Source organism: Mesocricetus auratus, unplaced genomic scaffold (genome assembly GCF_017639785.1).
Source record: "Mesocricetus auratus isolate SY011 unplaced genomic scaffold, BCM_Maur_2.0 Super-Scaffold_100006, whole genome shotgun sequence".
Taxonomy (NCBI): Eukaryota; Metazoa; Chordata; class Mammalia; order Rodentia; family Cricetidae; genus Mesocricetus; species Mesocricetus auratus.
Window position 1 is genome coordinate 97,243,343 of NW_024429190.1, and position 8,889 is coordinate 97,252,231.

The window sequence follows — 8,889 nt, forward strand, 5'->3', positions numbered from 1 at the left end:
CTGGCCCCAGGCAGGCTCACACAGGTGGGCTTTAATTTCCTGCCTAGCCTACAGGACAGCATAAACAAAAGAAAGCAGCCCCGGTATATTTGGGACTGGGAATATGGCTCAGTGGTAGACGGCTTGCCTACCAAGCAGGAGGTTTTGAGTTCGGTCCTCAGTATTGCAAATGAATGACTAAACACAGGCAGTGCCAAGGCTTCCAGGGTTCTATTTCAGAGTCCCCACCCCTCCAAAATTTCAAAAGAGCCAGGCACTCAGCCTGACTTCGGGTCAGCACTGAGCTGTCTCATCCTCGGGAACGTTCCTTGTCTTGGACACTCAGTTTGGGTTCAGAACTTTGAAGTGACTTTGTCCAGGCCTCCAATGCCAAAGCCAGAACTGGAGACCACGCTGGCCCAAGACGCTCGTCTCCAACCCAGCTTGTGCCATAGGGAGCAGGGGTCAAGGGGAGCCCAGCCCACCTGGCCCTGAGCTGCCGTATGCAGGTGCGTGAGTCACAGGCAGCCACACGGAAGAGGAAGGAGAGAACTGAGGGTCGATGGTCCCACGGATAGAAGGAAGGGTAGGGGGGTGAGGACAGGCAGGGTGCTCCTGAACACACCTCCTACGGCGACTCACACATTTCAGGAAGCTGTGCCCACCTGGGAGATCGATGGCCAGAAGAGAGAGCAGAGGAACAAGGCTAGCTTGGGTGACTTGGGACAGAAGAAGGGTCTCTCACCTTCCAAGAGCCCCTGAAGTCTCTGCTCCCCCACCCCCTCTTCCAGACTCAAGTGACAAACATCACGGCCAGCCTACTCCAGGAAGACCCTTCCCCAGCCTGCAGGCACCTGCAGGGGTCCCAGCCTTTAAGCCCGTTCACACGGTCACTCGTCCTGAGCTAGCCTCTGGAAAAGGAAAAGCGATGTTCTTTCTGGCCTTACACCTGAGCTCACTCAAGAAGCTCCATCTCGGTCTCCTAAAGGCTCTTGGGTGTGTTGGGCTGTGATTTTGGAAAAATAAACCTTCCAAACTCAGCGGCTTTCAACTGACTTCCTTCTCTTCTCTCTTTTTCCTTAAAAGTTAAATATTGATTGGATTTTTAATTTTTTAAAAAATTATATGTATATGTGTGTATCTGAGTGTGGTTTGTGCACATGAGTGTGGTGCCCCCCAGAGGTCAGGAAAGGGTATCAAACCTCTCGGAGCTGGAGTCAGAGGCAGGTAAGAGCCGCCCTCCATGGATGCTGGGACCCAGTTTCTGATTCTCTGAAAAAACAGCAAACATTCTTAACTGCTGGGGAGCCATCTCTCCAGCACCCCCCTCCCCTTAAATTTAACTTTATTTTTTCATGACAGGATCTCACTGTGTAGCTCTGGCGGTCCTGGAACAAGCTATGTAGACCAGGCTGGCCTCAACTCGAAGCGATCTGGCCTGTGTCTGCCTCCCCGGGAGTGCTGGGATTAAAGGCGTGAAACACCACACCCATCTCATGCAGTGCAGACTGGCCTCAGACTTACCATGTTGCTAAAGGAGCCCCGAACTCCTGACCCTCTTAGCTTCATCTCCCGAGGGCTGGGATCACAGCAGGGCACCCCACCCATTCTCCTGCCTCCTCCTCCCCGTGCTGAGGTCATTGCAGCACATGCACAGCTGCTTTTGTGGGTACTTGTGGTTTTCTTCTTGGTTTTGTTGTTGTTGTAGCTCAGTAGCCCGGAATGGCCTCAGACTTGGCAGTGATCCTCTCTGCCGTAGACTCCCACAGTGCTGGAATTACAGGTATGAACCACCACACTGGGCTTTTAAGTTGACTGTAAAAGTCACTAATTTTGGGCCAGCGAGATGGCTCAGGAGATGGAGTGCTTGCTGCTGAGTCTAATGTCATGGGTTCAATCCCCGGAACCCCATGATGGAAAGAGAGAAGTGCCTCCTGCGACTACTCCAGCCTCCATTCATTGTGAGACCAATGTGTGCCCGTGCTCTCTCTCACACACAAATAAATAATAAATATTTTTTTCTGCGTGGTTTCTCTGTGCAGTCCTGGCTGTTCTGGAACTTGCTATGGTAGGCTAGGCTAACCTTGAACTCACAGAGACCCGCCCTGCCTCTGCCTCCTGAGTGCTAGGATTAAAGGTGTGTGCCACCACTGCCTAGCAAAATAAACAATCTTTCAATTTTTCTTTTAAAATATCCAGGTGTTGTTGGCGCACTCCTTTACTCCTAGCACTTGGGAGGCAGAGGCAGCAGTTCTCTGAGTCGGAGACCAGCCTGGTCTATGGAGCAAGTTCCAGAACAGCCAGGCCTACACAGAGAAACCCTGCCTTTTTTTAACCCTGTCTTGAAAAAAAAAAGAAAAAGAAGAGAAAACAAGTGAAATATCACTAATCTGGGGCCAGGTAAGGTGAATAGCTCTACTTGCTGAACTCGGGAGACAGAGCCAGGGGAATGAAGAGTTCAAGGCCAGGCAGGGCTGTGGGAGGGGGGTGTCCTGAGATAGGAAGAGTGAATCAAGTAAATCACCAAATGCAGCGAGCAGCACAGAGTCCTCCAGTGCTTTGTGCACATACACCTCTGCCACACGGGCTGTGATGCTGACAGTCACCTACTTCACCGGGCCTGTCAAAGTATGTTAAGGGTGACTGACACGTGTTTCCTTAGCCTTGGGGTCAGGCTTCCACTATGCAGATAGGCATGGTTGTCAGTTCAGGGATGTTTGTTGAGGACTGGCAGTCAAGACTGATGTGCCCTAGACTCACCCAATCCCTCTCCTTCCCATTCAGGGCTGAAGACATCAAGATAAGCAGGACTGTGTAAATGATTCTTTCTCTGTCCAACCAGCTGGCTCCCAAATAACCACACGGAGACTTGTTATTTATTCTGAAAGCTCTGCTGATAGCCTAGGCTTGTTTCTAACTAGCTCTTATAACTTAAATGAATCCATTTCTGTTCATTTACACGCTGCCATATGTATTGCCTGTTCAGCTCCTTATTAAGCCAACCAGAGTGACACATCTTCACAGTGTACGAAAATATTATTCCACAACGGGACGACAGTGCTGTTTGAAAACTGATACGGGCATCTGGATCTGTGACATCACAGGGCTGCAGGCCCATTGGAGAGGTTCCTTCAAGTGTCCAGCTGCCCAGCCATTCTTTTCCTTGTGCCTAAGAACAAAGGGGTGTGAGTTATCTGAGTTTTGCTGCAGGACACTGGCCTACATCTTCTCATCTGTTGGCATTCTGAAGAAATCTTCGTCACTCACTGGACACCTTGATCATTCAGCAGATAGACTTGGGTTTGGGAGTAAACACCTATGAATCCACTTAATGTCCATGAAAACACTTTAGGGGCCGGGTGTAGTGGTGAAAGTGGTCAGATGGTGGTGGCGCAAGCCTTTAAATCCAGCACTCAGGAAGCAGAGGCAGGCAGATCTCTGTGAGTTCGAGACCAGCCTGGTCTACAAGAGCTAGTTCCAGGACAGTCTCCAAAGCCACAGAGAAAGCCTGTCTTGAAAAACAAACAAACAAACAAACAAAAAAAACAAAAAAAAAACAAAAAACCAAAACCTACCAAACAAAAAACCCAAACCAATAAAAAAACAAAAGAAAGAAAGAAAATTGAGCAGACCAGGGCATTTCTGCCCTCTGTCTAGCTGGTCTGGGTGACCAGTGGCAAACTCTTTCCCTTGCCTGACAAAGAGGAACATAAAGTCTTGCCTTCAGGGTCTCACGTTGCCCTCCTGTATCTGCCCTGGTTGGATCTCAGGGTCCTGGGGCACACAGTCCATCCTCGGTGCCAGAGCCAGGTGGAGACAGGGGTTCTGTGTTCACCAGGGTTTTACTTTACCCTCCCGTATCTGCCCTGGCTGCATCTCAGGGTCCGGGACACACAGTCCACTCTCGGTGCCAGAGACGGGTTCTGTGTTCACCAGGGCCCTGGAGTTTATGCCCATTGCGATAGATTTGAGTCCTGATGTGAGAGTTTGAATAGAACCCTACTGACCTTTCTGCCTCAGTTTCCTTCTGTAAACCCATGTTATCTCAGCTCGCTACATGATTCTAAAAATTGTACGGGAAACTGTAAAGCAGTGTGTGTGTGCGTGCATGTGTGTGCGCGCGCCAGTGCACACGCACCCGTACGCTCTTGAAAATGCTCAATAAAAACCCTGCTACTATTAGTAGCAACTTAGGCTTCCAGCTCCCAGGATGACCAGGTGGAGTCCCCAGCTGAGGAGGAAGGAAGCGCGCCCACTGAGTGAGTAGTCTCCCTTTCTGCCTTCCTTAGTCGCCTTCCCCACTCTCGTTAGATCTCTGCCTTCCCTGTGAGGAACCCCCAGGAAGTGTCCCCCCCCACCTCACCACTCATACCCTCTTACTCCCTATTTCTCCCCAAAGCTGAGAAATCTGTCTGCTGACCCTCGTAGGATGAGCTGGCTCTGGGCTATTTAAAGAACCCTAATCAGGCCTGGCTGAGGCGGCATGAGCCTTTAATCCAGGAGGCAGAGGCAGGCAGATCTCCAAGTACAAGGCTAGCCTGGTCTAAAGAGAGTTCCAGAACAGGCTCCAAAACTAAAGAGAAACCCTGTCTTGGGGGAAAACTAAAACAAAAAACAAATCAGTGTTCAGATAAGCCATGGCAGCTGTCCTTGACAACCCAGAGCTCCCCCAAGCCACGACAGTCAAACTACAAAAACCCTGGGAGCGCCCAGGGTGCCCTCGAGTGGAGCCCCACCTGAGCATCAGCAGGTGCACCTTCCAAGGGTGTACCAACAGGGGCAGCCGGTCTCTGTAGTGCGACATCTTTGGACTCTGTCTCCCTGAGATGGAGATGCCACAGGGCACCCAGCTGGGCCAGTGCTTTGGGTGCTGATGGAGCCCATCTGAGAGGTACCAGGCGGGTTGCAGGTCCGAGGCTGTGCACCTCGCCCACACGCCAGGCTGTGGTGAAGGTCCACATTGGACTTTATTTTTTTAACCTCCTGGGGCGATGATATGGAATGTGACCTGTATGCCGTGAATATGTGTTGCTTTTATTGGCTGAAGAATAAAACTGTTTTGGCCTGTGGCAGAGCAGAATATAGCTAGGTGGGAGATCCAAACAGAGATAGAGAAAGAAAGAAGGCAGAGTCAGGGAGGTGCCTTGTAGCTGATGGGGAAGCAAGATGTGTGAGGTAATGAACCACGAGCTTCGAGGTAAAATATAGAATATTAGAAATGTATAGAAATGTGTAGAGCTAGTCAGTAAGAAGCCTGAGCCATCAGCCGAACGATTATAATTAATATTAAGCCTCGGTGTATTTATTCGGGAACTGGCTGGCGGATCCCAGCCTTAGTTTCTCCACATCTGACTCCTTTATTCCAAACTGGTAGGGAAACAAGCCAGGAAGGAGGGGCGCAGAGCCATCCATTACTGTGAGCATCCAACGGGGCTCGCCAACCTCATTGTCTTCCTGGCCTAAGGCGAGAGACTTACTGCCATTGACAACGAGTGGAAAGGACAACCCCGTCCCAGAGGACGAACAGAAAGATCTAGAGGTGTTAGGCGGCGGAGGGTGAGGGGAAGGGAGGTGCACACTCCTCGCAGGCTCCAACCCTGGCTCAGTGTTAGCATCTTTTCCTCAGACCTCTCTACCGAGCAGCTCTTCCCTCAACGACTGGAAAGTGGGGTCCCCGGGGAGCATCTAATCAGATTTAACTCTGCACAGCCATGGTTCCCCAGGGCACCGCCCTCACTGAGTCCCACTTCCTTTCCCAGGCTCGGACGAGCGCAGCCAGGCACGCATGAACCAGGCTGCTAACCAGGATCTGACAAGCAAAGACTTCAGCAATGAAGACACTGGGCACTTCTCTCCAGTCCGGAGCTCTGTCCAGCTGGGGCCTCCCTGATCTGCCCTTAATTAATGCTCCTATTGTCCCTCTTTTGGGTTCACTTCAGTGATCTCGCCAAGCAGGGCTCAGCACTTTGGCGCCGTTAGGGGCGGGTTCCCCATCCTCTCGGCCGCCTACTGCTCCCTCATTAGTTCCCCAATTCAAAGTTTGCCCTGCTTCGGGAAGCTGGCTGCACCTAGGATGGGGATACCCGGCCCCTGATCCTCCCGGGAACTCCTTTCTGAAGCGAGATGAGATGCTGAAGGAGACTGGGAGAGGGGAGCCCGGGGCCTGCGAGGACCTCAGGAAGCAGGAGGCTCTGCAGGCCACGGAGCTGAGCACCCGGCCACACCCTGTGGTGACTCACCAGGAGGGAACGCCTGGTGTTTTTAAAGGTTTTGATCGCGACCGCCAGGCGGAGCCCTGACCCCAAAGGAAAAAGTGTGCGTGCCTGGGGCCCTGTGTCCCTAGCTTTGGAGTGCAACGACCTCGAGGCACAGTGTGCTTGTGCAAATGCGCCCAACCTCCCTTTCGCTTCCCTTTTCTTCCGAGCTAACTGGAAACTTCTGGTCCAGAAGGAAGCTGGACATTTTTGTCCGGCGAGTCCCAGATGGAGTAGGGATCCTGCAAAACCAGCTCCTTCCCAACCAGCACGTGTCCAGGCACGGGACCTCAACCTTGGGCGCGCCCTGCTGCCGGGTGACTCACAGAAGTCGCAGGGTGAGGCTACATCCAAGCATCCATTCGTCAGAAACACTGCCACACCCCAGGGGACCTCTACTTACCTGCTTTCCCATCGCCAGGCTTTTATGCGTTTATTGTCCCAACTGGTGCATAAAAAGATTTGTCACTTCAGTTAAAAAATGAAGACAACGCTCTTCCCGGTTCTTGGGGGGGGGGGGCAGCTTCCTATGCAAGCGGGACAACGCTCTTCCCGGTTCTCCGGCGGGGGGGGGGGCAGCTTCCTATGCAAGGGGGCCCCAGGCTGCCCTCACGATCTTCCTTTTGCCTCTTGTCCCCGCACCCAGGGTTGTGCCCATGCTTGGATCCATATGGCTGACTGCTCCCCCAAAGAAGGCCTCCCCAAGTGTGCAAAATGAGTCGTTCCCTCCGGTTCAAAGGGACACCTCGAGCTGTCTGAGGGTTTCTGGCATCTGCAAAAGACCTCACCTACGGGCGCTGGGTCAGCAGACAGTGGGAACCACACAGGAAGCTGATGGGCTGGGTCCTCCAGATCATTGTCTTTCTGTTGTTCACCCTTGCCCAATGTAACTCGGGGATAAGTCTCAGAAGGCCCAAGTCCCTGCTTCTTGCCTGTACTGCTTTAGGCATGGATTTGGGGCCAGCTCTTGCTAGGAGAGGAGAGGTCAAATCTGTGGGACCAGGGGGATTCTAGGAAAGGTTTTTGGTGATCTCTCTCTCTCTTTCAGTTTTTCAAGACAGGCCTGGAACTCACACTGTAGACCAGGCTGGCCTCGAACTCAGAGATTTGCCTGCCTCTGCCTCCTGAGTGCTGGGATTAAAGGTAAGTGCCATGATTTAAATAATAATAATAATAATAATAATAATAATAATAATAATAATAAAATAAAAGGGCAAGGAAAGAAATGATCCCTCCTTTCTTATGGAACAGTCCCTAGAACTGTGGAGGGCGCTGGCAATACCAGGACACACAAAGGGAGGGTCACCTTACTGACCAGGACAGCAGAAGTGGAGCCTCCTGTGCTGTCTGGAGTCCTTTATCCAGTCCCCAACCTCAGCCGATTGAGCAACACCCACTGCTCTGACTGAAGACACATTTCTTTTTTTGTATTGTTTTTTCCTTCGAGACAGGGTTTCTCTGTATTGTTTTAGAGGCTGGCCTCGAACTCACAGAGATCCGCCTGCCTCTGCTTCCTGAGTGCTGGGATTAAAGGTGTGCGCCACCACGGCCTGGCTGAAGACACATTTCTGATTAGTCTTTTTGTTCCAGTAGATTCTGTTGAATAGAAAGCTACCTTCCCCCTACACTCCAGCGCCATGCACTAGCCACCTGCTGTCTCTCAAGAGTCGCTTCCTCTCTGTCTAGGTCACATGCCTTCCCCTTTAGTTCCTGTCAGGTGTCATGGCCCCACACTCTGCTTTTTGTGTCTAACTGCATCTGCCTCTTCCTTGTCTCTCAGTTTGTCAGAGCACACACACACACACACACACACACACACACACACACAGAGGCAGGCGTGCATGCACACACACACAGAGGCAGGCGTGCATGCACACACACACACAGAGGCAGGCGTGCATGCACACACACACACACACAGCCTGCCTCTTCCCAGGGGCTGAGCTGAGCAGGATGGTGAGTGTCGATGACTCAGACCCTCCCCCCATTAGTTACCAGGGAGAAAAAAACACACACTGAGTCGGGAGTCTGTCGAAGCAGGATCTCGATTTATTCCAACAGGCAGGGACTTATACAGGGCTGAGGTAGATGATGGGAATCTTAGGATAGGGTAAAGTGACCTGAGGAGTTAAGGGCCAATAGTATTCTACCAAGCAGGCAGGTAGCTAGGCAGGGGGCAATCTTGCATCAGGTCTGGCTGAGTCACCCCCACGTGGAGGTTACAGGTCAGAGACAAGTCACCAAACTCTAGCCAGGCTGAGGAGGTCACACTAGGCCTGGCATCCAAGCCTTTCTTAGGCCCAACATGAGCTGACAGATGACATGCGTGCTGGGACCTGAACTCATGTCCTCTGCAAGAACATTACTCATCTTTAACCACTCTGCAGCCAAAGCCATTCTTTTATCTGTCTGTCTGTCTGTCTGTCTGTCTGTCTGTCTACGTGCTTATTTAGCTATTTTGAGACAGGATCTCACTCTGTGGACCAGACTGGTGTTTAACTCTCTTCCTTTCTAAGCTTCAGACTCCCCAGCGCTGGGTTACAAGGAGCTGGCAGCTTCCCAGTCTTGATTCCCTTTAGATGCAAACAGCAAGAACAGAATTTCCCACTTCCCGGTCCCCCTCCTTCCCCCCCCCCAGCTCTCTCCTTTCCACTCC